At 30.5% G+C, this 26889-nt stretch overlaps 1 protein-coding gene across 1 annotated transcript in view; it reads right to left on the bottom strand.

The window, feature by feature from the left end:
* Gclc (glutamate--cysteine ligase) overlaps positions 1 to 25622 on the bottom strand; it is a 56602-nt gene extending 30980 nt beyond the window's left edge. Inside the window, exons 1-2 of the mRNA XM_065506617.1 lie at positions 25332 to 25622; positions 24312 to 24441 (exon numbers count right to left, since the gene is read on the bottom strand). The gene's annotated coding sequence lies outside the window, so the exon portion shown is untranslated. The remainder of the gene's footprint in view (positions 1 to 24311; positions 24442 to 25331) is intronic.
* Positions 25623 to 26889: the final 1267 nt, after the last annotated feature.

The following is a 26889-nucleotide window of genomic DNA, read 5'->3' as shown; positions in this document are numbered from 1 at the left end:
TACAGCGTACAAGCACGGAAGATGCCGAAAGTTCTGGCAGCCTAGTTGAGGTCTAAACCCCCGAAACAATTGAAAAACTGCACAATATGGGGTTGGCCGATCGGAGATTGAAAGTGCGACAGTTTGTGGAAGCCATAGGCATCTCACATGGCTCAGTAGTTTCAATTGTGAATGATAACTTGGGTATGAGAAAGCTTTCCGCAAGATGGGTGCCGCATTTGCTCACAATCGATCATAAATGAAATAGTGTGACAAATTGGCAGGAGTGTGGCGTTGTACAACCGCAATGTTTATGAGTTTTTGCGACGTTTCGTAACCCTGGTGGAAACGTGGTTCCACCACAACACACCAGAGATCAAACAGCAATCAAAACAGTGGGTTTCTCGGGGTCAAACGGAGCTAAAGAGGGCCAAAAAAGTCATGGCGACTGTTTTATGGCAAAAATCCATTAATTAGGCTATGAATTGCTACCTCATCCTCCGGATTTGGCCCCGAGAAACTATTTCATGTTTCCAAACCTGAAGAAATAGCTCGGCGGAAAGAGATTTGACTCCAACAATGAAACGAATTGCAATTCATTTGAATGACAAATTCATTTGAGTTGGAAATGATGAATTGCAATCAATTTTTACCAAATTCATTTGAATTGATTGCATTCAATTCCTTTTTTGTGTGAAAAGAATTAATTCAAAATTTGCTAATTCAGTGCATGAATAATTCTCGAATTAATTGAAAAATTAATGATTCATTTACAGCTCTGCTTACTATATGTATTTGTATTATTCAAGTATAATACTTAAACTAAAATAAAACAAATGTTAGGCGACTATAAACAAAAACAAAGCTAGAAAAATATAACAACAAATTTATTGGTTCAAATCTAGCAATCGTAATAATAATAATAATAATAACGATTTGTAGTTTTCCAGGGCTAAAAAGTATTGTTTTATTTAGTATATTCCTTAATGACCATAATAATAAAAAAAACATGGAATTAAGTGAGTGTGTGAATCCTATATTTGGTCATAAACGCGCCCACTGCAAATGGGGCTGTTTATTAACTGTTTTTTTTTTTGTTCTACATCTAAATTGTCAGGGACAGTCATTGCACTTTTTATTTATTAGATACTAATTATTGTCTCGTGTGGGTCATTTAACAACATTGTAAAGGTGGCAATTATATAGTACATAGTTTATATTACCTTTTTAAAAAAATTACAAGTTATGTACAGTAAATTGAAAATTTTATAAACAACCAACCCCAAAAATATGTTCAATTAAATTGTTAAAAAATACCAAGCTTGGCTACCGTTACCCCAAAATATTGTAATCGCTCAAATACCGGCTCTGCAATAATCCAAATTATCGTTGCCGTTACCCATTCACCGTTTTGAATCGGTAGCCAACCTCGAAAAACACATTTCTCATAGATTTTTTTAAAGGGTCTTATGAGGACTAATGTATCGTATACTACCGATTATTGCAAAACTTAGATTTGGGCAAACGAAATTTGTAGCCATAACTCAATATAAGTAATTTCTTAAATTTTATTGATTAATTTAAAATTATTAAATAAAACTAAAATATTGTTTCATTAGTTATTTCCGTTAGTAATTTATATAAAGCCCATATACATAGGTGGAGTAAATATTAAATAATCTGGAGCTCTTGATGTTCTAGGCATGAGTATTCAGAGCGATGTCTGCATTTTTGAAGTCTCAAAAGAAAAATTCAAATACCTTGGTTTTCAAATACGGTGTAGGAAATACTTCACACCATCTGATCTCCTTAGTATTTAGTATTTACACCATTTATATCCGACCGAAAATAAAATACTCATGTGCTTTGAAGTCTATTTTGGTGCTGCTCGACCGCGTACATGAGAGAGCGAAGGAGCTTATCGGTGACTGTAGAGTATTCTGCTCTATTGACTCACTGTGTTTCACTATTCTACCGATACTCCAATGGAATATGATCTGCTAAAATTAGGGAACTTGTTCCCGAAACCCGTAGTTTTCTACGCAATACACGTTCTTTGGCAAGTGCTCATCAATTCGTCGTCGACTGGACGGTGGATCGCACAACACGCGATAGTGAAAATTCGTAATTTAGCCGTACTGTCCGCATGTGGAATAAGTTTCCTGCTGAAGTCTTTCCTGTCACATTCAATATAGGAAAATTAAAATCAAATGTCCACTAACACTACTCCCTCTATCGCAGTCACGAATGCAGGTCAACCATTTGGGGGGGCGTCATAGAGTAAAATTTATTTTATATTTTTTTTTCCTGTTTTATATTAAAACTATTAGGTTTTTTGGGGGTAATTTTCTGTTCACCCCTGGGAGCACCCGCTCTATCCTCTTTCCTATAATCTATGATTAGGGGTCAACCCCTGAGTGCTGGTCCAAACAAAAAAACAGGAAATACCATTATCGTTCAAATACCGTCTCTGAAATAATCCAAATTATCGTTACCGTTACCCATTTACCATTTTGAATCGGTAACCAACCTTGAAAAATACATTTCTCATACATTTTAACGGGTCCTATGAGGACCAATGTGTCCGATCTTGACTACCGTTTATTGCAAATCCTATATTGGAACAAACGACATTTGTAGCCATAAATGTCTCAATATTAGTTATTTCTTAAGATACCTTTAGGTATTATTGATTAATTAAAATTATTAAATACAAATAAAATGTTGTAGTTTGAAAGAGAGCTCAATATTGTTTTGAAAATTGCATTAGACCATTAAATTAAAAAAAAAAAAAAACGAAAAGAAAAGAACTGAAAACTTTCATCAACATTATGAAATACAAGTATTCAATCATTAATGAAAAATTTCAAACAAAAAAAACGGTCAACTAAATTCTATGCATGCTATTTCGCATGTCAGTTGTAATTGCATTTCATGTTTCTAAAAAAAAAAAAAATATTTAGTTCACATTTGAAAATAATTTTAAATCAGAAAACACACATTTGTAGGTATTTATCAAGGAGTGTGCGCGAAATAAATGGTGCACATATTTTCAGTGGAAAGCAAGTAAGAAATTGTTTATTAATTAATGATAAAAATATGGGTGAAAAAAATTGTATGGGAAAAAATAATTTGGTGAACAAAAAACTCGAGTTAAAAAGTTGTTTTCCCGATTTTGAATGTCTATCATATTGTCTATATTATTTTTAGCCATTTGTGGGCTAAGTCGAATGTGGAAGGCACTATATTCCTGACGCTCTCTAGTCTCATCACATCTTCATTCTGTACAATTTACTTTCTCCATGAGTTCCACTCTTTACTTTGATAGGATATTTAGGAATAGAATACCCAGAAGCGAGAACTGGGCTGCAAATATCTCAATCTACACTAACGGGTCAAAGTCACTGGCTCGATAATATTCTCTAATGAACATTGATTATTGGTTTCTCTCAGACTGCTCGATGCCTGCACCGTTTTCAGGCAGAGATCTATGTAATCTACAAAGCGAGAAGAATCTGGGGAATAAATCTCGAAGGGTAGCCCTGCATCAATCAAGGATTCCAACTCCTACGTAATAGGGTCGAAATGTCTTTTCGATTTCTTCATTCAATGGCCAAACTTTTCTGCCACATTGTCGAAATACTATGGGTTCCATGATATAAGGGCATCCGGGGTACTGGAATTCCTGATGAACGAACTGTCATGAAAAGGGACGACACTGTCATGAAAAGGGACGACACTGTCATGAAAAGGGATATTCATATGCCCTTGGATTTGGTATCGAATTTGATGTTGGACGGAAAGGTGATCTACGATTACCACTTATAGAATATTCCAAATACTTTGGCCCTACCTCATAGGATGAATTAGTTTTGACTTTTTACAAGAATAATTATTGGGTAATATATAATTCGACAGATGTTGGAACGTATGGGTTACCCACGTAACAACTATTCTTTATACGAAGAAGAGAAGGAATCGGCGCACAACACGTTCTATGTGGCTGATCGCTCTATAGCAGATTAGACTAAGATATGTTTGTACAGGCATCTTTCATTTGTCAAATGAAGGATTCTGAGTGTTCTCGCCAATTGTAAGAGACCTATATAACATGATCCAACATTGACTTTTTTGATAATCTATCAATATTATTCCCATGTAATAAGCCCAAAAATGTTCAATATTTATTTCGCGCATACTTCTTTTAAGACTATTTATAAGAATTTATGTAAATAAAAAGATTTCAATCAAACTAAGAATGCAATGTTTAAATATGAGAGCCATTATTTAAGTAGGACACTTTACATAGGATCTACATATTTTCTTAAATATATAATTTTATTACTAAAATGAACCGTATACAGAATTTTCAGCACATTTTCTGGAATATCAAAAGAAATTTATAAGATAAGTCTGCACAATCTCTGTGGAAATTTTGGAACTCATTGAACTCTCTAAATCACTTCAAATCGTAAATATTTTCTATAATAATGATCCAATCATGTAAATGTATCATTTAAAAGATCAGAAGAGATGTTTGATACATTAAGATAAGACACTTGAGCACCACTTATTTGAAAACTGTTAGCTGTTTTAAAACGATTTTACAGATTTTTTGATTTAAACTAAACTATTTTAGTTAACAATTTGCAGAAATTGAACCCTAAAAGTTTCGTGTGAATATGTAATATAATCAAAAAAGTTTAACAATAAAACAAAAGCATTTAAAATCTATTAGGGTTATCAACAAGTCGTCGTAGAACATTCAAATATTTATAAATAATTTAAGCAAAAAACAACTATACTTTTTTATAAGTGTTTTAGTTGTTGTTTAGTTGGCACCAAGCATGTGTAGCACGCGATACTAAAACAGTTCTTTTTTCTATAAAGAATATATTAATAAAATAGCCAAAATATATACAACAACTAGGTATAATGAAATACTACAAAAAAAAAAGAAGGTTGAAAATATTGTTGGTAATGCTCTTCTGTGACGTCTATTGGCGGTGTCCTAGTTAGAACTATTTAATTTTTTTTTGTTGTGTCCCACAACAAAAGAATAATAACAAGCGGACTTTTGTTGGAAAATGTTAAATAAATATAATTAATAGTACTTTTTTACCACATTTTACATATATACAAGTGTAACCTGGATTTTTTGTGTAAAAAACACGAGTTCTTAAATACTATTTAAGGGAAAAAAAGGAAATGATTGGTAGAGAGTTTTTTTATTTGTTATAGTGTAACTTAAAGTTAGTAGTATGATACATGATAGACTTGTTAAATAAAATGTCAAAAAAATTTACATTTTTATTATGTGAAAATTAATTTAAATTTTTATTTCCCCACCTTAATTAACCAAATATCATTTATATGCAATAAAACGTGTGGGCTAAATATTTTTATTTAAACGTGAGCATAGAATGAGAAAATATTTGAAAAATAGGAACAGATTATGTCTCGCGACTGTTTTCTCTTTAATGCTTTCAATGAGATAAATTCACAATTTCTATTTTTATTAAATTGTTTGAACTAAATATAAAGACAATTTATTTTTAAATGTTTTAATAAAAAAAATGTTTAATTTTTAAAATATTTCAGAAATATTTTTAGAGAGTGTTTAAAATAACTAGTTCTAGAATGAATATAATCAGAACCACTTTAGAGGGTTTATTCCATAAATTATTCGACAACTTCTTTTTTAACTTTTTAAAGTTTGCGGGTTAGAGGGTTAAGCAATAAATCATAGAGAAAATATACATAGAGCGGAAACTAGAAAAAAAACTCAAACAAAAAAATTACTAAAAAAAGTTACACATACGAGTGTTGTTTTTGTTTTCACATAGTTTTTTTTACTAATACATTCTCACCACTTAGGTTTTTGACAACTGAGTTAGGTCTTTGACAGGAGAGTTTCCGCTCTACATATATTTTCGCTATGTTTTATTGCTTAACCCTCTAACCCGCAAACTTTAAAAAGCTAAAAAAAAAAGTTGTGGAATAATTTTGTTTAGGTTAATAATGACCCAATAAACTCAGAACAGCCACCAGAAACTAATTTGCAAATTAATTTTAGGAACCAGGTGAAAAATGGCGAAGAGTGTCTCAGGGCACTGTTGTCGGTTTAGATGTAAAAAAAAACTTTAATTTTTTTTTAATTATAATACGATTTTATTGAAAAACAAGTAAGAGAGCTATATTCGGCTGTGCCGAATCTTATATACCCTTCACCAAATTATACTTCAAAATAAAAATTTTAAATGTTTTTAGGTAAACAAAATTTATTTTTTTTTTCCAAAGTTGTTTTTTTAATTTTTTGGAAGAAAATTTTTTCGAATTGTTTTTTTTAAATTTTAAAATTTTTTTTTTAAATTTAAAATTTAAAAAAAACTTTTTGTGAAAAAAAAATTCGGGTTAAAAAATATTTTTTCCGATTTTGACCCATTGTAGGTAGGTCCAACTTACTATGGTCTTATCTACGTCGTTGCAAAGGTCTTTGAAATATCTATCATTAGATATCCATATTGTCTATATTAATGACTTAGTAATCCAGATATACAGTGGTTGACAAAACAATGGAAACTTTTTTAAAATAATTTTTTTTTTTAGTATTTTACTTGTATAGTTTTATTTATATAAATTAACTGAAAAAGAAACAACATAATTAATTATATTCTGAAAAAAGGGAACAAAATTTTCAAATATTCACTATTTCGCTACTGACAAAACAATGGAAACTTTTAAACTTCTGCAAGAAAGAAGTGTAAAACGAAAATAATTTACAGTTATTTTATTTTATTTTTAAATTCTGGTAATTTTTCACAATTTCTTTTTCCTTTTCAAAGTTAACAAAAATGGCTAAAATTAAGATTTGTGAAGACTTAAAAAGTAAAATAATTAACGATTTTAAAGCTGGTTTAAAACAAAAAAGTATCTGTGACAAATATTCAATAAATAAATCTACAGTTTCAAAAATTATAAAGAAATTTCGTGAGACCGGTTCTGTAAAAACTCAACATTTAGGTGGAAGACCTCGTAAGACTACTCCTAGACAAGATAATTTAATAGCGAGAGAGTTCAAGAAATTCCCAAAAATAACTCCTCGAGAGGTTGTTAATAGCCTAAAATTAGAAATAAGTACCCGAACAGTTAGTCGCAGGGCAAATGAGGCTGGTCTTGGTTGCTATCGTCCTGTAAAAAAACCACTCATTTCTAAAAAAAACCGTTCTGCTCGTCTACAATTTGCCAGGGATGATTTAAACTGGTCGATACAGAAATGGAATACTGTCCTCTTTTCCGACGAATCCAAATACAATTTAAGAGGCAGTGATGGGAGAACATTTGTAAGACGACCAAAGGGAAAAAGATTAGATCCAAAGTACACAAATAAGACTGTAAAGTTTGGCAATATTATAATATGGGGATGTTTTTCAGGGTAAGGTATGGGCCCAATTCATATTATAAAAGATACCATGACAGGTATAGGCTACAGAACCATATTAAACGATGTTATGTATCCATACGCTGAGGAAAATATGCCCCTAGTTTGGAGATTCCAACACGACAACGACCCGAAACACACATCTAGGGTTGTAACCGAGTGGTTACAATCAAACGAGGTACGTGTTTTGAAGTTTAGATTAGATAGATTTAGAAAATCTATGGGAAATTGTAGATCGTAAAATAAGGACCCAAAATTACACCAGGAAAGAAGATTTATCGCATGCGGTTATAAGGGAATGGCAAAATATTTCAAAGGAGACCATTGACTCTTTAATTGGTTCAATGCATCGTCGATGTGTAGCAGTTATAACAAATAAGGGATACCCAACAAAATATTGAGTTATTGCAAAGTTTAGACCATATTTGTTAAAATAATACCTAAGTTTCCATTGTTTGGTCAATGCCGTAATAAAGAAATCTTTTAATTTTGTTTTCTCATTTTTAGAATTTAATTAATTATGTCCTTTGTTTTTTGTTAAATTAAGTTAATAAAAGTATACAAATAAAATACTACAAAAATGTTAAAATTTTTTAAAAAATTATTTCAGATTTTAGGAAAAGTTTCCATTGTTTTGTCAACCACTGTATATGTATACATATACTTTGTGGGGTCTCAAATGAAAAATGTAGAAATTACAAACGGATTGACAAACTTATATATACACTTTATATTCATGGTGAAGGGTATAATTATAATTACTTTTTTGAGATAACTGGTGTTTTGTAATGCATACATGCCTTGAGGCACTCTTGCGGGTTAGAGGGTTAACTCGATTCGAAAATGAAAATGTTCGCATTTCAGTACTTTCATTTGAATCGCATTACAGAGTAAGTCTACTGATTATTTAATAACATCCCTAGAACTAGTTCCGACAACCAGTTTTAGAACTCATTCTGTGGAACGAATTCTACAATTGTGATTCTAAAGTAAATACTTGTAAACATATTTATTACACTTTGCTCTCAATTAAAATAAATGATTATTGAAATCAATTTGCCAAAGGTTTTTCATTACTCAAATAAAACTGTAAAGATAAGAAAAGAAACATTTGTTCAATCAAATCTTCTTAATTTTGAAATTCTGTCTTTAAATTCAGGGTCATATTGGCGCACTGTGAGGTCGATCGTACAAAAAGTGGTAACAAACCTGGATCTGCTAAACTACAAATATGTACAAATATGAACAGATTTTCCAGAGGTTAGGTCTATGTCTTCCTCTACAATTCGTACATTCAATATTTTGCAATCGGATCAGTAATTTACAAAATACAGATATTTTTCCATTGACTCCACTGTATGGCATTTCATTTGTAAAAACACATGTGCGAACCAATAGCCAGTATTGAACAAAAAAAATTAGCTGCCTTCAAAATTATGTTTATTTATTTAAATTTGCTAAAATTTTTGTATTGTATTTATGCAATGCTAAAATTAAAATATTTTTTTTCTATTCATTTGTTTATTCAATGGGTATGCAAAATAAAACTAAACTAAAAATCAACAAATATACGAATAATCATGAGTCAGCATTATACACTTAATTATAAATACTCATACCTATAGACTATAATACATAGAGAGGAATTGTATGGGGAAGAGAATGCATATATTATACAAAAAAAATTGCGTTATATACGCAATCTAATGATTACTAAGTCTTTAAACATTTTATTATAGCTACATATTTGGTAAATCAATCATTAGATAAGAACTGATAAAGAAGACATAACAAATATTGGGTTTTTTAAATATTAGAGTGAGTTAAACACCAACAAAAAAAAACAGTCGGAGCATTTTGAAAAGATTAAAACGAATTTGAAATTCTCTGTACAAGAATTTCAAATAACCGTCTGTGGTTAGAAACCCATTAACAATCAATCTATCATTAGATTATCTTAAACTATATTAATGGACGTGGTATTTGACATTTACTTTAGGAAAATCAAAAACTGATATTGCAAATCATGCTATAGATTGCAATTCAGTATCAGAAATGTTAAACAGGAATTTGATGGTTCAAATAACTAGTTTAAAAGTAAGGATTTTGAATAAAAAATTTAACAAAGTCATCAAAAAATTTATGTTCTAAAATTCCCTTTGAAATTTCATATTTATAACCAAGTTGGAGAATTGTTAAAGAAAGAAAAATAATAGGTTTTAAAGATGTTTAAAGTCCATCAGCTCCAAAAACCTTTATTTATAAAACTGACCCAATTTTGCAAAAAACATAAGACAAAATTTTAACACTCTTCACTCTTTAAGGCCTTTCAAAACTCTAAAATTGTCAGTTATTGACGTAAACCTCACGAAGCATTATTCCTTTATAGAACTTCTGTGGCTTTCAAATCGATGGAGCACGTTATCCGGTCAAGTATATTCAGGGTCCTCATAACATTCAAAGACAATCTAGCTATGTCCGTCCGTCTCTCTATCTGTCCCAAACGAAAGGAAATTTGCCTCAAATACTCTCTGTGGATAAGGTTTGTTTGATAATGAAAATGGTCATGATTTCACCAAGCCCCCATACAAATGTCCCCCCAGAAAACTGTTTGAGCAGTCATAAATATGTTGATTATGCGGTAATCCTGATAAAATTTAGCACAAACTAGGTCTAAATGCATACTCTGAAATTACACTGTAAAGTAAAATCAGACAACATTTGTCCCCAGTTATCGTACAAGGTCCCCTTCAGAAAATGACTTGAACATTCATAATCTATCTATAATTATAAAAATTAAATGGTTCATGTATGTAATGTCATCACGTGAGAACGGCTGGAGCGATTTGGCTGATTTTTTTATACGATTCGAAATTTTCAGGAGATGGTTTGTAAAGAAAACAAAAAAAAATCCTGGTAAAACTCGGAATTTTTTTGAGCCAGTCAACTGTAATAAAGAATCTCCCTAAAGTATGCAGTACAAATTTAGATATTTTATTTGCAAATAAATAAGAACAGGCAGGTGTATGTGGGTTGGAGAAACTTGAAGAACTAACATTAGTAAATGCTAACGTGCGAAGCCGGGGCGGTCAACTAGTTGTCTTAACGAAATTGGCCATAAACAAGCTTTATATGAACCTAAATCATTCTACCAACTTTTCTGAGGATCGGTCTATTGGCGAGCAATATATCCCTTATAGACAGTTATTATCACTAATGTCCAGGCGCGTATGCACAGGTGGTGGAATAGAAATCCCCCCTCCCCCAAAACCGAAAAGTTTTCATATAAAAAATTAAATTAAGCAAAAATGTAGAATTTTAATTTTCCCCCCAAATGGTTGACATGGATCCTCGCCTGCTAATTATCTGATCACTTGACTAACTCCAATTGATATTTTTTGAGTCGTTTGACAGTATGCGCTCTTTGTGATTCAGATTTAAGTCAATTGGTTACTTTATACATCTTATGTAACCTAATGTGAAGTCAATTGTCTCTTAAGTGTCTATATGTAACCTAGAGTGTAGTCACTTTAAACATTTATTTTGTACAGCACTTTATAAATTGGTTATTTTAGCCTCAAGCAGTTATCTATTGGTGAGTTGTCGGAGGAAGGTTTGTTTACAAGCAATTGGTTATTGGACTGTCTATGAGATGTCTTTTTAACTGTATATCTGAGGTTAATTAGCACTCGTACATATTAAAATAACTAATTATGTAGCTTATAAAGTAACCAGTTATGTAGCTAGTAAGGTAACTGACTCTATGTAAACGGTATATGAATCTAATGCTTTGGATACTTCGGAAGAGTCAATCGACCTCTGCTTAGCACACGCACAATTTAAAATAACTAGTCACTGCTCATGGTTTGAGGCCAAGAACGAATCAATCCAATTTCGGATACTCTGTTCGGAAGTGTAACGTATCCCAGAGTTAGCGTTCTGCATCAATAGAAATAAATAGTAGTCGGACGGAGCAAGGTCTGCAATAATAAGGCGGGTTAGGCAAAACTTCCCAACCTCCTCTTTCTGAATAGTTTTTAACAGGTACTGCAACATGTGGTCACGCTGTAATATTACGGTTTCATGTCTGGCCGCATATTCTGAGCGTTTTTCGGCAAATTCTCGTTTCAAACGATTCAGTTGCGTTCGGTACAGTTTCCATATGATGGTCTGGTAAGATTTCAGCAGCTTATAATAGACAGGACCCTTTTGAGCCCACCAAATACAGAGAATTACCTTAGCGCCATGGATATTTGGCTTTGGTATCGATTCGGCCGGTTGTTTTATAACGTTCAAGCATCATTTCATACATGCAAAAGGGTCTTTCAAGATCTCTTGTCTTTAATTCGTATGATACCCAATTTCCCTGCTTTTGAATAAATCCTACTGCAAACAAACGTTTTGAAATTGCTGCTGGAGTAACTCCCAATGATTTTACAAGCTCTTGTTTAGTTTGACAAAAATCTTCATGGAGTACCTAATGCATCCAAATCTTGGTCTTCAAAAATGTTTGGCTGGCCTAGGGGATCTTTGTCTTCCGTCTCAAAATCACAACTTCTGAACCGCGCAAACCATCAATCGCACGTTGGAACTGATGCAACTCATTCAACCTAAGCTGTGGTGAGCAATGAGTGTGCTTCAGCGTCACTTTTTATTTTAATTAAAGAAGTAAAGCAAAACTTCCCCCATATAACGCTTTGTTGGTACAATATTGGACATTTTCGAAGAAAAAAAAAACTTTGTTGTTTATTATATACAGTGGTTGACAAAACAATGGAAACTTTTCCAAATATTTCATTAGTGGCCTAAAATCTGAAAATTTTAACATTTTTGTAGTATTTTATTTGTATACTTTTATTAACTTAATTTAACAAAAAACAAAGGACATAATTAATTAAATTCTAAAAATGAGAAAACGAAATTAAAAGATTTCTTTATTACGGCATTGACAAAACAATGGAAACTTAGGTATTATTTTAACAAATATGGTCTAAACTTTGCAATAACTCAATATTTTGTTGGGTATCACTTATTTTTTATAACTGCTACACATCGACGATGCATTGAACCAATTAAAGAGTCAATGGTCTCCTTTGAAATATTTTGCCATTCCCTTATAAATCTTCCTTCCTGGTGTAATTTTGGGTCCTTATTTTACGATCTACAATTTCCCATAGATTGTCTATGGGATTGAGATCTGGCGATTGGGCAGGCCACTTCAAAACACGTACCTGGTTGGATTGTAACCACTCGATTACAACCCTAGAGGTGTGTTTCGGGTCGTTGTCGTGGAGATTCCAAAGTAGGGGCATATTTTCCTCAGCGTATGGATCCATAAAATCGTTTAATATGGTTCTGTATCCTATACCTGTCATGGTATCTTTTATAATATGAATTGGGCCCATACCTTGCCCTGAAAAACATCCCCATACCATAATATTGCCATCGCCAAACTTTACAGTCTTATTTGTGTACTTTGGATCTAATATTTTTCCTTTTGGTCGTCTTACAAATGATCTCCCATCACTGCCTCTTAAATTGTATTTGGATTCGTCGGAAAAGAGGACAGCATTCCATTTCTGTATCGACCAGTTTAAATGATCCCTGGCAAATTGTAGACGAGCAGAACGGTTCTTTTTAGAAATGAGAGGTTTTTCACAGAACGATAGCAACCAATACCAGCCTCATTTGCCCTGCAACTAACTGTTCGGGTACTTATTTCTAATTTTAGGCTATTAACAATATCTCGAGGAGTTATTTTTGGGAATTTCTTGAACTCTCTCGCTATTAAATTATCATGTCTAGGAGTAGTCTTACGAGGTCTTCCACCTAAATGTTGAGTTTTTACAGAAACGGTCTCACGAAATTTCTTTATAATTTTTGAAACTGCTGATTTATTTATTGAATATTTGTCACAGATACTTTTTTGTTTTAAACAGGGCTTTAAAATCGTTAATTATTTTATTTTTTAAGTCTTCACAAATCTTAACTTTAGCCATTTTCGTTAACTTTGAAAAAAAAGCAATTATGCGAAAAACTTAGAAAAATAAATTGTGAAAAATTACCAGAATTTAAAAATAAAATAACTGTAAATAGGATGCTTCTTACATCGTTCTTTTAAATATTATTTTCGTTTTACACTTCTTTCTTGCAGAAGTTTAAAAGTTTCCATTGTTTTATCAGTAGCGAAATAGTGAGTGAATATTTTTAATTTTGTTCCCTTTTTTCAGAATATAATTAATTATGTTTATTGTTTTTCAGTTAATTTATATAAATAAAACTATACAAGTAAAATACTAAAAAAAAATGTATTTTAAAAAAATATTTCAAATTTTGGGCTACATATGGAATATTTGGAAAAGTTTCCATTGTTTTTTCAACCACTGTATAAGTTATTAAAGAAGAAAATCGCGTTCAAAAGCTACGCCATCTGTTATAAATTCCTCATTTTCAATATGCTTTAAGCTAAACCAGTTATTTGCTTTAAAATCTCTGTTTGTTCACGTGTTTTTAAAACTAATTTAGCATTTTACAATGTTTTGCATTGTTCTTTCTCCATGTCTATGCAAGCCCTTTTAAAATATTTCCTACATCTCCAAGATTTAAATGAATTTAGAAAGAAAACACAGAAAACTATTTTATTTTTTATAGCGCCAATTAAATGTTAGTTAACTAATCTTTATAAAGGTGGGGGCAATAAAATTATTTAATTACTTAAGATAGTAATATTTTTAGTACTTACGTATGTATGTAAGTCATATATTGCAAAAATATAAAATTACGTCGTTATTTTGAATGCATTTTAATGTGCATTTGTTAGAAACAACGGAAAATGTGTGATAAATAAAAATATTCGTTTAATAGAGTGACGCTACACAGCACAGGCATGGGAAAAAGGGCATTAGTTGTTAAGAATAAATTGAAAAAATTTAAATTATAAAAATGCAATTTAAAAGTTTTGATACGAGAACCATTTAAGGTTTTTGTTATTTCAAAGATCATCTTTCATTTTAGTAATAAATCTGGAATCCTTTGTTAGAAAAAAGTTCAAGAAGCTATAGAAAATTATGTTTGTAATGTAAGCCAGTTTTACTTATTTAATTATCACTTACTTTGTAATTAGTTTGTAATGTTAGCAGACTAATCATTACAGACCAAGTATAAAATGGAAGATCGATCGTACCAAAATCTTTCAATGATTCCGCTACGCTTGTGATCTACTTACATTTCTTTCTTAAACCTTTTTCTCATAAATAACATTTCCTTCATTTGTAATCAAAAATTAATTAAACCCTACTACTTAAGCTATCTTTTTTTATAAGTTCATTATCACACATTCCCCATCTCTGACTAGACAACTGATTAGAAATAGTATTATACAATCATAAAACACTATACATACAACATTTCAAAGTACATATTTTCAAGTACATATTTGTTATTGAATGTGTTTTTTGTAACAAAAAAAAATTACACACCCCTCAAAATATATTATTTTAATTACATACAATTTAAGTTTAAGTTTTCTTTCTTAAATTGTCCAATATATTCTCCTCAATTTAAAGGAACATATGACAATTTTACAAGACAGTTTAATTTAAATTTCTTAAAGTTTGTCAATTTGACCTGAAAATACTTCAGTTTTTATGATGTAATTGTTCTAAACTTGTATAATGTTTAGGAAAATTGTGAAGTTTCCGCTGGCCATATTGAAATTAAATAAAATAAGAAGGAACATTATTACTAAATAAAATTGTAATATAAAGCAATCATCAGTAATTGTGAGAAATATTTAATTGACCATTTAACGTTTAAAGTAGTGGTCGTCACTTATAGCCACCATGGAACGAATGTAGTCGACTATTCAGATGAATACAACACGAATGTTACAAAATATTGGCCCCTTACAATTTATTAACTAATGCTGCTTGATATTTCTGATAGGTGCGCATAGTAGGAGAATACTTTCTATAGAAGTTGTAATGATGAAGAGGGAGCATATAACAGTTCCTCTGTCTTTGCCATGATATTTCCTGGAATAGGACGGTGACAATGTGCATCCTTTTCTGCGCAACTCTACCGATCAACCGAGGGTGGATGTTAAGAGAATAGATTCGATCATTCGTACATTGTGTAGGTTGTGTGAATCTCACACGAACATGTAAAGGTCCTGATTTACAGAACCATAACATGATCACTTATGGTATCACAAAGGGACCAATCTATGGACACAAGTGTTTTATACTTGTTTCCATTCAGGATGTATGTTGTATGTATTGCTATGAAATTTAATTTGTCCCAGATCTTTCATGTCTCTTCGAAATAAGATTGCGTTTTGCTGTCTTTGCTAGTTATTTTAATCATAATTTAGAACGGTAAACAATTAGACAATCCTATTCCAGGTACAATTCGATTCGGTAAATTCTCCGGTTCTCAATCGGAAAATATTGGTTTGTTGTATAAGATAAGCTATATAAGCAAGAGGGATACCAGGAAAAGGATCAATCGCTTCTACATCTATTATTGAACTCCGCCTGGGCAATTTATCAGCTATACAGTAATCCAGATTATCACCTTGTCCAGCGTTATCCGATGAGATAAATGTTTCGCCTCCCAACCGGCTAATTACGACTTATTGATCGTTTAATAAATGGGTTCTGGGCTGGTATAACTTTATTGCTACAGAGTATCGAGAAAATGAAGAACGTTTCCACAACAATTGGAACCTCGCTCCGGAATGATACGAGTCTCACTTATGTAAACAAATAAACAATCCTATTCAAGGTATAATTGGATTAGGTAAATTCTTCGGCTCTCAATTGGTAAAGTTTGGTTGCGATGAGATAAATTCTTGTGCTCTCAATCGCTAATCTATTTTCCTACAATCCGAAAAAAATCAAGCAGCTCACTTGGGTCCATCCAAAAACTATTACCATTGTGATACCCAAGAAGTAAACAGCAGGTCTCTCAATCGACACTCGTTTTTTCCATAGTGAATATAACAGACAGAGAGTTTGCTTACGTTCCAATGATGTAATATCCTGTATTGGTTGGAAATATTAACATTATCTGTTTGTGAAGGAATCCAATAAAAGTAGAATCTTCATGTCATAATCATATACGGACCTGGTGGACATCGCAATAGCTCAAGTGCATTCATGGTTCCACCTGGCCTGTGCAATTTCAAACAGTACCAGTTAGACAATCACTGTGCAGTTTGCAAGAGGAAAAAAGTCTATCGCCTCTTCATCCATTATCGCAATCCATCTGGCCAATTTATCAGCTATACCCAGATTATCACCGTGTCCAGGGCCTATACAACCGTTATCCGATAATATAAATGCTTCGCCTCCCAATAAGCAAATTACGATTTATTGGTCGGTTAATAACTGGCTTCTGGTCTGGTATAACTTTATTGGCCGATAGTATCGAGAAACTCAGGAACGTAACAAATGGATTCTCGCTCCGGAACGATACGAGTCTCACCTGCCTTAATATTGACAACTCAGCTATAGCTCTATCAACCCAAGGTTTTTTCTCTAAGGCTGAACTTTCGACGACAGTAGACCTGCTACACCAAGAATATTTTTCAATCGTTTAAACGTCTCATTTCAGGACATTCTGGTCTGAAATGCGGTATGTCGTCGCTCCGAACTTTAACGGTTGTGAAACGATATACACTATTTTGGGTCCTTTGCAATCACAGTTATTGATGTTGCTGACAAGATCCACAGTGAGGGAAAATGGCTCTTACCGTTTATTTATTATTTCAGTTTTTAACTTTTTTTTTGGAAAATTTGTAGAGACTGCCCAACACTATTCTTATCCTAGTTTTTACCTTCGTTATCCATCCTTAGACTACGTTTCCACTATTGTTAAAACAAGTTGTTTGGAAGAAATCATGTCGATGAAATTCCTCTAACCCCCATTAACACGAAGCCTGGTTATGGCCTAACTAATAGTTATACTGTCGGTTAAAAATATTTTTGTATGAAAACTGTCAGTTTAACCATTAGTTAATACATAACCAGACTTCGTGTTACTGGGGGTAAGTATTAAATGTTATTTTTTATAAATTTCGGAAATCAATTTGTAGTACTTTTTATTTGTTAATTACTAAAACGAAAGCAACATACATTTTGTGAAGCTGGTGTTGTTTTCGATTTAATTTCAAAGATATTTAGCTAAGACACAATACGCATGTTAGCAAAGACTCAATACAGAGTTGCACAGAAAATGTTCGGCATGATTTCATGTGTTCTTCTCATGTAAAAGTATGCATGAGAAAAATTATAACAATATTAATACTGAAAAACATCGGTGAGAGTACTTCTAGGATATTGGGAGCTAATCAAACATCAAATTCAAAACGTTTGCGAGCAGCAGGATTGATCCAAAAGCAACGGAATTGGGTATCATACGGATTAAAGCCTAGAAACCCTAAATGAAAATTTTAAATGTTCGAAATGATGTTTGAACACTATAAAAGATGATAATTTTTGGATCGAATCATAACTTTCGATGAAAAATGGATCCATTACGATAACCCGAAGCATAATAGATCTTACGTGAAGCCCGGCCAACCAGCTGAATCGACACCAAAGCCAAATATCCATAGCGCTAATGCAATGCTATGTATTTGTTAGAAGCAAAAGGATCCCATCTAAGGATCCCATATATTATGAGCTGCTGAAATTCGGCCAGATCATCACAGGGAACTGGTACCGAACACAACTGATTCGTTTGAAACAAGCATTTCCCGAAAATGCCCAGAATAAGCGGCCAGACATGAAACCGTAATATTCCATCATGACAACGCTCGCTCTCTTTGTGTAATACATGTTAAAAACAATTCAGAATGAAGATAAAAAATAGAGGTAGTTGTGGTTTTCTGCTTATATCTCAGCCATTTGTGGGCCGTTTTTCAAGAATTTAAATAGATCAATCATGTATGTAAATTATTTAAGAGATTCGGAAAGATGATTTCAACATAAAATGCCCGGAACTGATAAACATGAGGAAAAGTATTCTTTGAACCCCCTTCCTCTCGTTTTTAAATGAGTTGTCAATGATGAAACAATGTATGTCGAATAAGTATTATCCTGTTTACTTCTTGAGTATCACAATGGTATAAGTTTTTAATGGACGCAAGTGAGCTGCTAGCCTATATAATGATTTCCTAGACATTTGTGGACTCAGATTGCAACTTCTGTCTGCTGGAATGGAAAGTATTGCAGTCCTAAGTAAATTCAAAAAATCACATCATTCTCTGATGATCGATGTAAACGTTTAAATAATATTGCAATTTCGATTGATATTGTATAACGTCCATCTTGAAATCTAATACATAAATAAAATACTTGCAACCTAGTAAACATTAGCCACTGTTCGTTGCACTTGAATTGGTGAACAAAATCTATCTAATTGCTTTACAAAATCAAACATATCGAATTTAATAGTTGTCATAATAAAACTTAATGCGACACCTTTGTTTTTAGCGTTTTCCGCCGATAAAAATCATCAGATATTAAAAGCCACAACAAAGTCATTAACATTTAAATCACGAAAAACAATTCAAGTGTTGACAAGCACTAAACAAATTTTGTTATATAAATTCTGGTAAAGATAATAATGAATTATATTTTTTTTTTGTAAAATTAGATAACAATTAAATAAATAGTTATCATTATAAAAAATAAAAATAAATGTATTGTAATAACATTTGGAGAGTATTAAAAATTATCTATCTAATAAAAAATAGACAAATACGTGGGTAAAACAAATATATATAAGGAAGTTAATTAAATACAATTAGAAAATACCTTATATAAAATATATATAACAAATAATAGGTATTAGAAGTGTTAAAATATGATTAATTGCTCATAGATTACAATAAAATATTTAATTAAAGCCAGACTAAAATATTTGGAAAATGTGTGGAAAATTTTGGAAAAACAATGGAAAATTTTAGGGAAATTTTTCAAAACACAATAGTTTTTGTTTTAAAATATAAACAAACTTTTGTAATTTATTACTACATATTGCATTCTATTTAAACATATTCTTTATATTTTTTAAATTTCCTCGAAATATTACTAAAAATCTCTAGTTCAACCCACATAAAATATGAAAATGTTCAAATCATTTCTACTTATATTTGATATTTGTACTCAAACATTTGTTTTTCTTATAATCGAATTTCATATTAATTTTTTTTATATAAAAAAAGATACATACAAATATTAGTATAAGCGTTCCCAGAGTTCATTAACATGAAATTCTATTAAACGTTTTAAACAAAAAAATTAAATATGCATTTCTTTTTTGTCTCAAACAGACTTTGATCTAGTTGTTGTTGCTTTTGTTTGTTATTCAAAACCACAAGACATTTGTTGTTGTGTTTTATAATAAATTATTAAATTTCTATACTAAATTCTATTGTTTAGCTTTTATTTTTAAACTGGAAATTTCAAAAAAATCTTTAGTTATAGTGAGTTTTGTGGTTAATGCGTTTAATACGCAATGTCATTAGAGCAGATCTTAAATATCATAAAGATTTTATTTCAATGTTCGAACGGTTATTTACTTAAATTGTAATTTATTGTAGAACAGTGTAAAATACCCCATGTATTTCAATATTATATTAATAATTTTTGTAATTCAGTGAGTTTGTTTAGTCATGACAAATGTTTTATTTTAGCTGGTTTGTTCAACAAAAAAAAAAAAGAATTACACATGTTTCCATTGTTTCCTTATACATATTTATTATTAGTACGAATAATTTCATTATGAAAGGGTTTTATAAACTGTTATGAATCAGTTACTTCGCTTTTTTTAAAACAACTGTAAAGTTTTTTATTTATTTTATTTCTTTGAAATTAAAATCCCCTTAACACTTTCCCTGTAATTGCAATATTTGCCGCTATAACTTCATTACTTCTCTGTGCTTAACTTTTTATCGATTCTATAATAACTTCCATGTAATTCGAAAAGTAATCCTGAGAGTTTTATCCGTAATTCCAAGAATTTCAAATTAAGTTACAACAAGTAAGAGAGCTATATTTGGCTGTGCCGAATCTTATATACCCTTCACCAAATTATACTTCAAAATACAAATTCTAAATACTTTTGGTAAACAAAATTTATTTTTTTTCTAAAGTTGTTTTTTTAGTTTTTTTGAAAAAAAAAAAAAATTTCGAATTGTTATTTAAAATTTTTTTAAATTTTTTGGTTTTTTTTAATTTTAAAAAAAAATTTTGGTTTTTTAATTTTTTTTTTTTTTGTGAAAAAAAATTCGGATTAAAAAATATTTTTTCCGATTTTGACCCATTGTAGGTCCAACTTACTATGGTCTTATATACGTCGTTGCAAATGTCTTTGAAATATCTATCATTAGATATCCATAGTGTCTTTATTAATGACTTAGTAATACAGATATAAATCAAAAATCGAGGTTGTCCTGGTTTTTTCAGCTATTTGTGGACAGATTTTGCTGACTTTAAATAGCAAACTTCTCGAAAGCATGTCTGACAGAATTATTGATGATTTGGATACCGAAGATATCTGGGGTCTTCAGAAAATTGATTTCAACAGACAGACGGACATGGCTTAATCGACTCCGCTATCAATAAGGATCCAGAATATATATAATTTATAGGGTCGGAAAATTATATTGTGGAAATTACAAACGGAATGACAAACTTATATATCGAAGGTGAAGGGTATAAAAAGCAGCAATTTCCCAGCAAATACTTTTATTATAACTTTTTTGCTAAAATTTTCAGTATTCATCGCTACTCTGTGCATAACCTTTTATCGATTCTATAACAACTTCCTTGTAATTTGTTCAGTAATCCAGTAATTTTAACATTATTGTATTAAGCTGCTAGCTTCAGAACCTAAGGCGGACAAAGAGTATTTAAGTAAAACACTAAGTTTAAATTGAACCTCCTTATAATTCGTTCAGTAATCCAGAGAGGTTTCTCCGTTATTCAATTAGAAATAATCTTTCAAATTTGAACATTTCCGTATAAATAAGTTCCCTCAAGTTTTAAGAGAAGCCTTCAAAAAATGCTTGTCCGCTTAGGAATAAAATCTCATCCGTAACATTGTCGATACATCGTTAACACTCCCAGGTTATTCCATCCCAAACCCTTAGAACATTATAGGAAATAATCACGAGGAAGAAGGCTGAGATATTGGCGGCATTGAAATCCTGTGAAGATGGAACTATTCTACATTCCTCAATTTTAGATAATATGTCCTTTATGTCCTTTAGAATCCCAAATGGATGCAGTATTCTTCAGGCCTGGTTGTAATAAATAGTTTTATTTAATTTAAAATTTATTTATTCTATTTACCCCCGTTAACACGAAGTCTGGTTATGCCTTAACTAATAGTTATATTGTCGGTTAAAATTATTTTTGTATGAAAACTGTCAGTATAACTATTAGTTAAAACATAACCAGACTTCGTGTTACTGGGGATTAGAGCTTTTAAATAAAAGCTTGTTTTAGAATGTTTTTTTTATAAATTTTTAATTAATCGTTTCTAAATAGCTTTGTTAATGTAGTTACAATTTTGTCTTAATTTCAACATTGCAACTTTTGTATTATCTTTACTATTTCTTGGAGAAGTTTTCATTCAACACAATTTTATCTTAGTTAATTAAAACAATCAATAAATCATTAAGAGATAAGTAGTTATATCAGCTGATTAGAAAGACATGAGTCATTAAAATTTATCTTAACATACATACATTTGCACTCTAAACCAAAGCAATTTTGAATGGTTCTGTAAAATACTTATCAAGCTGCTCTATATTTCACCATAAATGATTCAGCATTTTAAATGAGCCAAAAGAAATTTTTGCAAATCATGCAGAAAGAACAAAAACAAATTCGTTTAGTCTGAAAAGTTAAGAAGTTTTGAGCGAAAATCTAAATATAGACATTTTCAGATAAGATAAATAAATGTCTATATTTGGATTAAAATATCAATCTGGGGAATAGGTCCTATCGGGTGACAATATCAAAATTTGTTTAACGTATTTTTGTTCATTACATTTTTTTTAGAATATGTATAAATAACTCAGCATTCTAACTGATCCAAACGAAAATTTTTCGAATCATGCAGATTAAGCAAGTAGATATATGATTTGTATTAATAATTAAGCAATTTTGGTACAATTTCAAAATATTTGTTTTTTAAGGAGTTAATTGTACTTATTTGTTTTATTGAAGTCATCCAGTTCTCTACAGAGCAAAGCTGATTATCCTCCTTGTTCTTTAAATCGAATCCATGTAACGTTTTTGTTTTGAAAATGCATATATTTTTAAGTTCTGTACCTATATCCAATCTTTACTAGTTTTACTTTCGAGTAAACAAATCTGTTTTAATGTTCAATCGTCAGATTTACAGGACATCAATCTGTCAATTATTCATTTTTGAAATTCGATAGTTTTTGAAATCACTTGATTTAAAGAACAGTGGCGTATAATTATAATAAACACATTTATCTCATCATTTTAGAACAAAAAACTAGAGAAAATGTTTTAAAACAGTATGAAATTGTTCATATTTTTAACAACGTTGGCTATTTAAACTGTAACCACTAAAATACCCTGTCAGCTACCTTTACCGAAATAACTAGAATTGTAATTTTCTATGTTTTTTTTTAATTCGAACGTAGCGAACGCAGTTCTCTTCTTATTCATTTGAATTATTTATTTCAAAAACCAGTCAAGCAACAAAAATCCAAAATTGAGTTATTGGGCGATTACTGTTTTGTATAGGTAAATGCATCGTTTAATGAAAACAAATGTTAATTCGGCCCCTATTATGGTGAAACAAAGCCAAGAAATTCGTGTTTAGTGCAGAAAGAAATCAAGTGACAGCGGCTGGTTTACTTTATTCTATGTAATACTAGGTCCTAATCATTTTTTTTTGTTCATAAATGTTGTAAGTCTCAATAGAGGTGGAACAAAATATTTACAAGTTCTAAAACTCTACTTGGTTGGATGTGAAGAGTTTTATGGGAATATTTTTAAATGGACTACAACGGAAACAGAAGCAAAACGAGTTTATTATGAATATATGTTATTATAGTTAAAAAGGTTTTGTTTATCAAGCAGTGACATGAATGGATAACTTTCGTGGAAAAAAATATCAATTCTGTAAAAGTAATTTTTAGGTTGCTAGGAAGTTTTCTTTGATTTACTCAAAATCAAAAAATTGTTGCTTGACTGGTTTTTGAAATAAACGTTTCAATTGTTTAAATGGGTTAGTAATGTATTGGTTTTTTTATTCAAATAAAAGATTGGATTTACTTTTTCCCCTTATTCATTTTCAAACTATTATAAGTTGCATAAAGATTTGTGGTAATTTCTTAAGAAAATATAGTAACGACCTACGGCAACAAATTATACAATAACCGTTGGGTTTTTGTTGAGGGAAAGTACAATTGAAATGAAAAAAAAACAATAAAGAAAAAGATTCTGTAATGTGTAATAAAAAACGTAGGAGCAGAAATAAATTGGAATTAAGCCAAGAAAAAACAGCACTACAAATATAAATTAAAATAAAAATTGTCATAGATTTATTAAATTTAATAAATAATTTAGCAACATACCTATAAGTTTAGAAAGTTATATTGAAATTATTCTGAAAATCAACCAAATTCAAAACCCCCCACTAAATTTACAGCTCAAGAAGTTATGAACCAAATTACATATTAAATGAGAGCGTGATTTCGTAATATTTACGAAAAACCCAAAAAGATTTGTTTCCAAAAGCGCTTAACATTTATTCATATAATCATTTTATATTGTCCACCAAAGATTAAGTTTTTTCACTTAAAATATTCGAAAAACTATCTAAATAAACTTACCTTTTTTTCTATTCCAAAAACGTCTAAAAGTTGAAAAACAAAGCTTTAATTTTCACTATTGATTTCCTCTGTAGGCACCCTGTTTAATTGCACTATTATTTTTTTTATAATTTTCTTTTTCAATTTTCGTCTGCAAAGAAAGAAAAAGGGGAACAAATTGCTTGTTGTTATTGTTGTCATTAACTTTTCATTTGTTTTGCTTTTTGGCAACTATAACAACAATAATAATAACAGAAAATGTACCAAAACAATAAACGTGGAATCGCGTAATTGTCGGATTAAAGTTCAATTGTATGTAAGTTTTTGTATTGGAATTTATTCAAAGAAAATTAGGAATTTCACAATATTTTTCAACAAAATTATTTTAATTGAGTGGTTGTATTAAATAAACAAAATTCAATTTGACATTGTCACCGTGATTAAGTAAAATAATTTTAATTTTTTTTTATCTATTATTTCAAGTTTTTTATTTGTTGCTGTCAATTAATAATTATTTCATTTAAGACTGTGTTGGTGTTTTAATTAATTAAAACACCAACACAGTCTTAAATGAAATTTTGTGTAAACATAAATGTGCGAATAGTGTTGAAAGTAAAAGAAATAAATTTAAATGAAATTTTAAACTAATTCTTAAGCAGAACTGAACAATTTGAAATAGTGATGATGATGACCTCACCCTAATGGTTCTAAGGAATTCTGTTGAAAGGTTCTTGTAGGGGGAATGGTGTGTTTATATGGTTCCTTTTGTTTTCCTTGTTTTTATGGTACTTTTTTTTTGTGTGTTAGTTATTGTTGTTATATTTGTAGAAGTGAAATGAAAAAAATTCTCTATTATATTTTCTTTTCAGTGAGTGACCACAACAAAAATAGTAATACCAATCACAAATCTTTAATTACGTGAACCTTTTTTTTGCTACAAAATTTAAACTAAATTTTTAATTCCCTTTTCCAATTGTACTTTTTTGGCTATATTCTAATTAGATTTATTTGTGATTTCAAAATATTTTCTTTTTAATGCACCTTTTTTAGCTTTTTAACACAACTTTTCTGCTTGTTTCTTTTTATTTTTAATTATTTGTCTCACACCGCGTGCTTTTTTTCGTTTCGTTTTTAGTGTATGAGTATTTATATTTTCTTGTTACAATGGAATATGAAATTCACTTTCAGTAGCCACCGGTTAAATATTTTTTATATATTATTGGTCTTGTACTTTTTTTTTCTTTCTAATCGTATTTTTTGTGCTTCTAAAACGTTACCGCACTTCAAAAATTCTGAAACATTTTGCTTGCTTCTCTTCGCTATTTATGTGTTTTTAGAAAACATGTGTGCAGATAACAGGGTTGTTCAAAGAGCAACAGTGGAAATAACGGTAGTAATTATTGACAGGGTGTTGCAAAAAATATTTAATTGTTTTTAAAGTGAAGGAAGACTCAAAAATTCCAATTGGAATAAATTGAAAATAAACATTTTAACGATAAATATACAGAATTTTCACTTAAGCGAATAAATAAAATATATAGATGATTTTTTGGATTCAGTAACATATTATTACATTTGCGACTCTTATCAGCTGCCATTTTTCACCACTAAATTTAGATTCTAATGTTTTTTCCCGATTATTCATTATTTAGAAATTTTGAATAATTTAAAATAAATTATTTGTTTTTTTACTTTTTATACCCTTCACCTTCCTGAGAAGGGTATATATAAGTTTGTCATTCCCTTTGTCGTTTCTACATTTCCGACCCTATAAAGTATATATCCTTATCGATAGCGGAGTCGATTAAGCCATGTCCGTCTGCCTGTCTGTTGAACTCAACTTTCCTAAGCCACCAAATAACTTACATACTAGATTCATACATCAAAATCTCCGGAATTCTTCCGGCTCGGTTGCCATCGAGAAAATCGGTACACAAATGGCTGAGATATAAAGAAAAAACCAGGACAACCTCGATTTTTGACCTATATCTGGATTACTAAGTCAATAATATAGATAATATGGATATATAATGATAGATATTTCAAAGACCTTTGCAATGACGTATATAAGACCAATGGACCTACAATGGGTCAGAATCGGAAAAAATATTTTTTAACTCGATTTTTTTTTTCACCAAAAAATTCAATATTGAAAAAACAAAAAAAAATTTAAAATTTAAAAAAAAAAAATTTAAATTTAAAAAAAAAACTTAAATTTAAATAACAATTCGAAAACAATTTTTTTTCCAAAAAATTAAAAAACAACTTTGTCAAAAATATTTAAAATTTTTATTTTGAAGTATAATTTGGTGAAGGGTATATGTATAAGATTCGGCACAGCCGAATGTAGCTCTCTTACTTGTTTATTATAACTTTAAAATTTTTATTAACAAAAATATTCAAAATTCAAATCAGAAATGTTGATTAAATGTTTGTTTATTCCCTATTAAAAACACTTACTCCAAAGTCCTACCTGATCTGGTGAAAAAAGGAGCCATAATGCCAAGCAGCGAATTAGTAACTTTTATTATGAGCTCACTCAGACAAGATGGGGTGTCAACCCGCCTGTATGATTACCAGAATGATAACCGAGTACTGC

Source organism: Calliphora vicina, chromosome 4, assembly GCF_958450345.1.
Source record: "Calliphora vicina chromosome 4, idCalVici1.1, whole genome shotgun sequence".
Lineage (NCBI taxonomy): Eukaryota > Metazoa > Arthropoda > Insecta > Diptera > Calliphoridae > Calliphora > Calliphora vicina.
The sequence above is the reverse complement of the archived record's forward strand: the minus strand, read 5'-3'. Positions and strand labels throughout refer to the sequence as shown.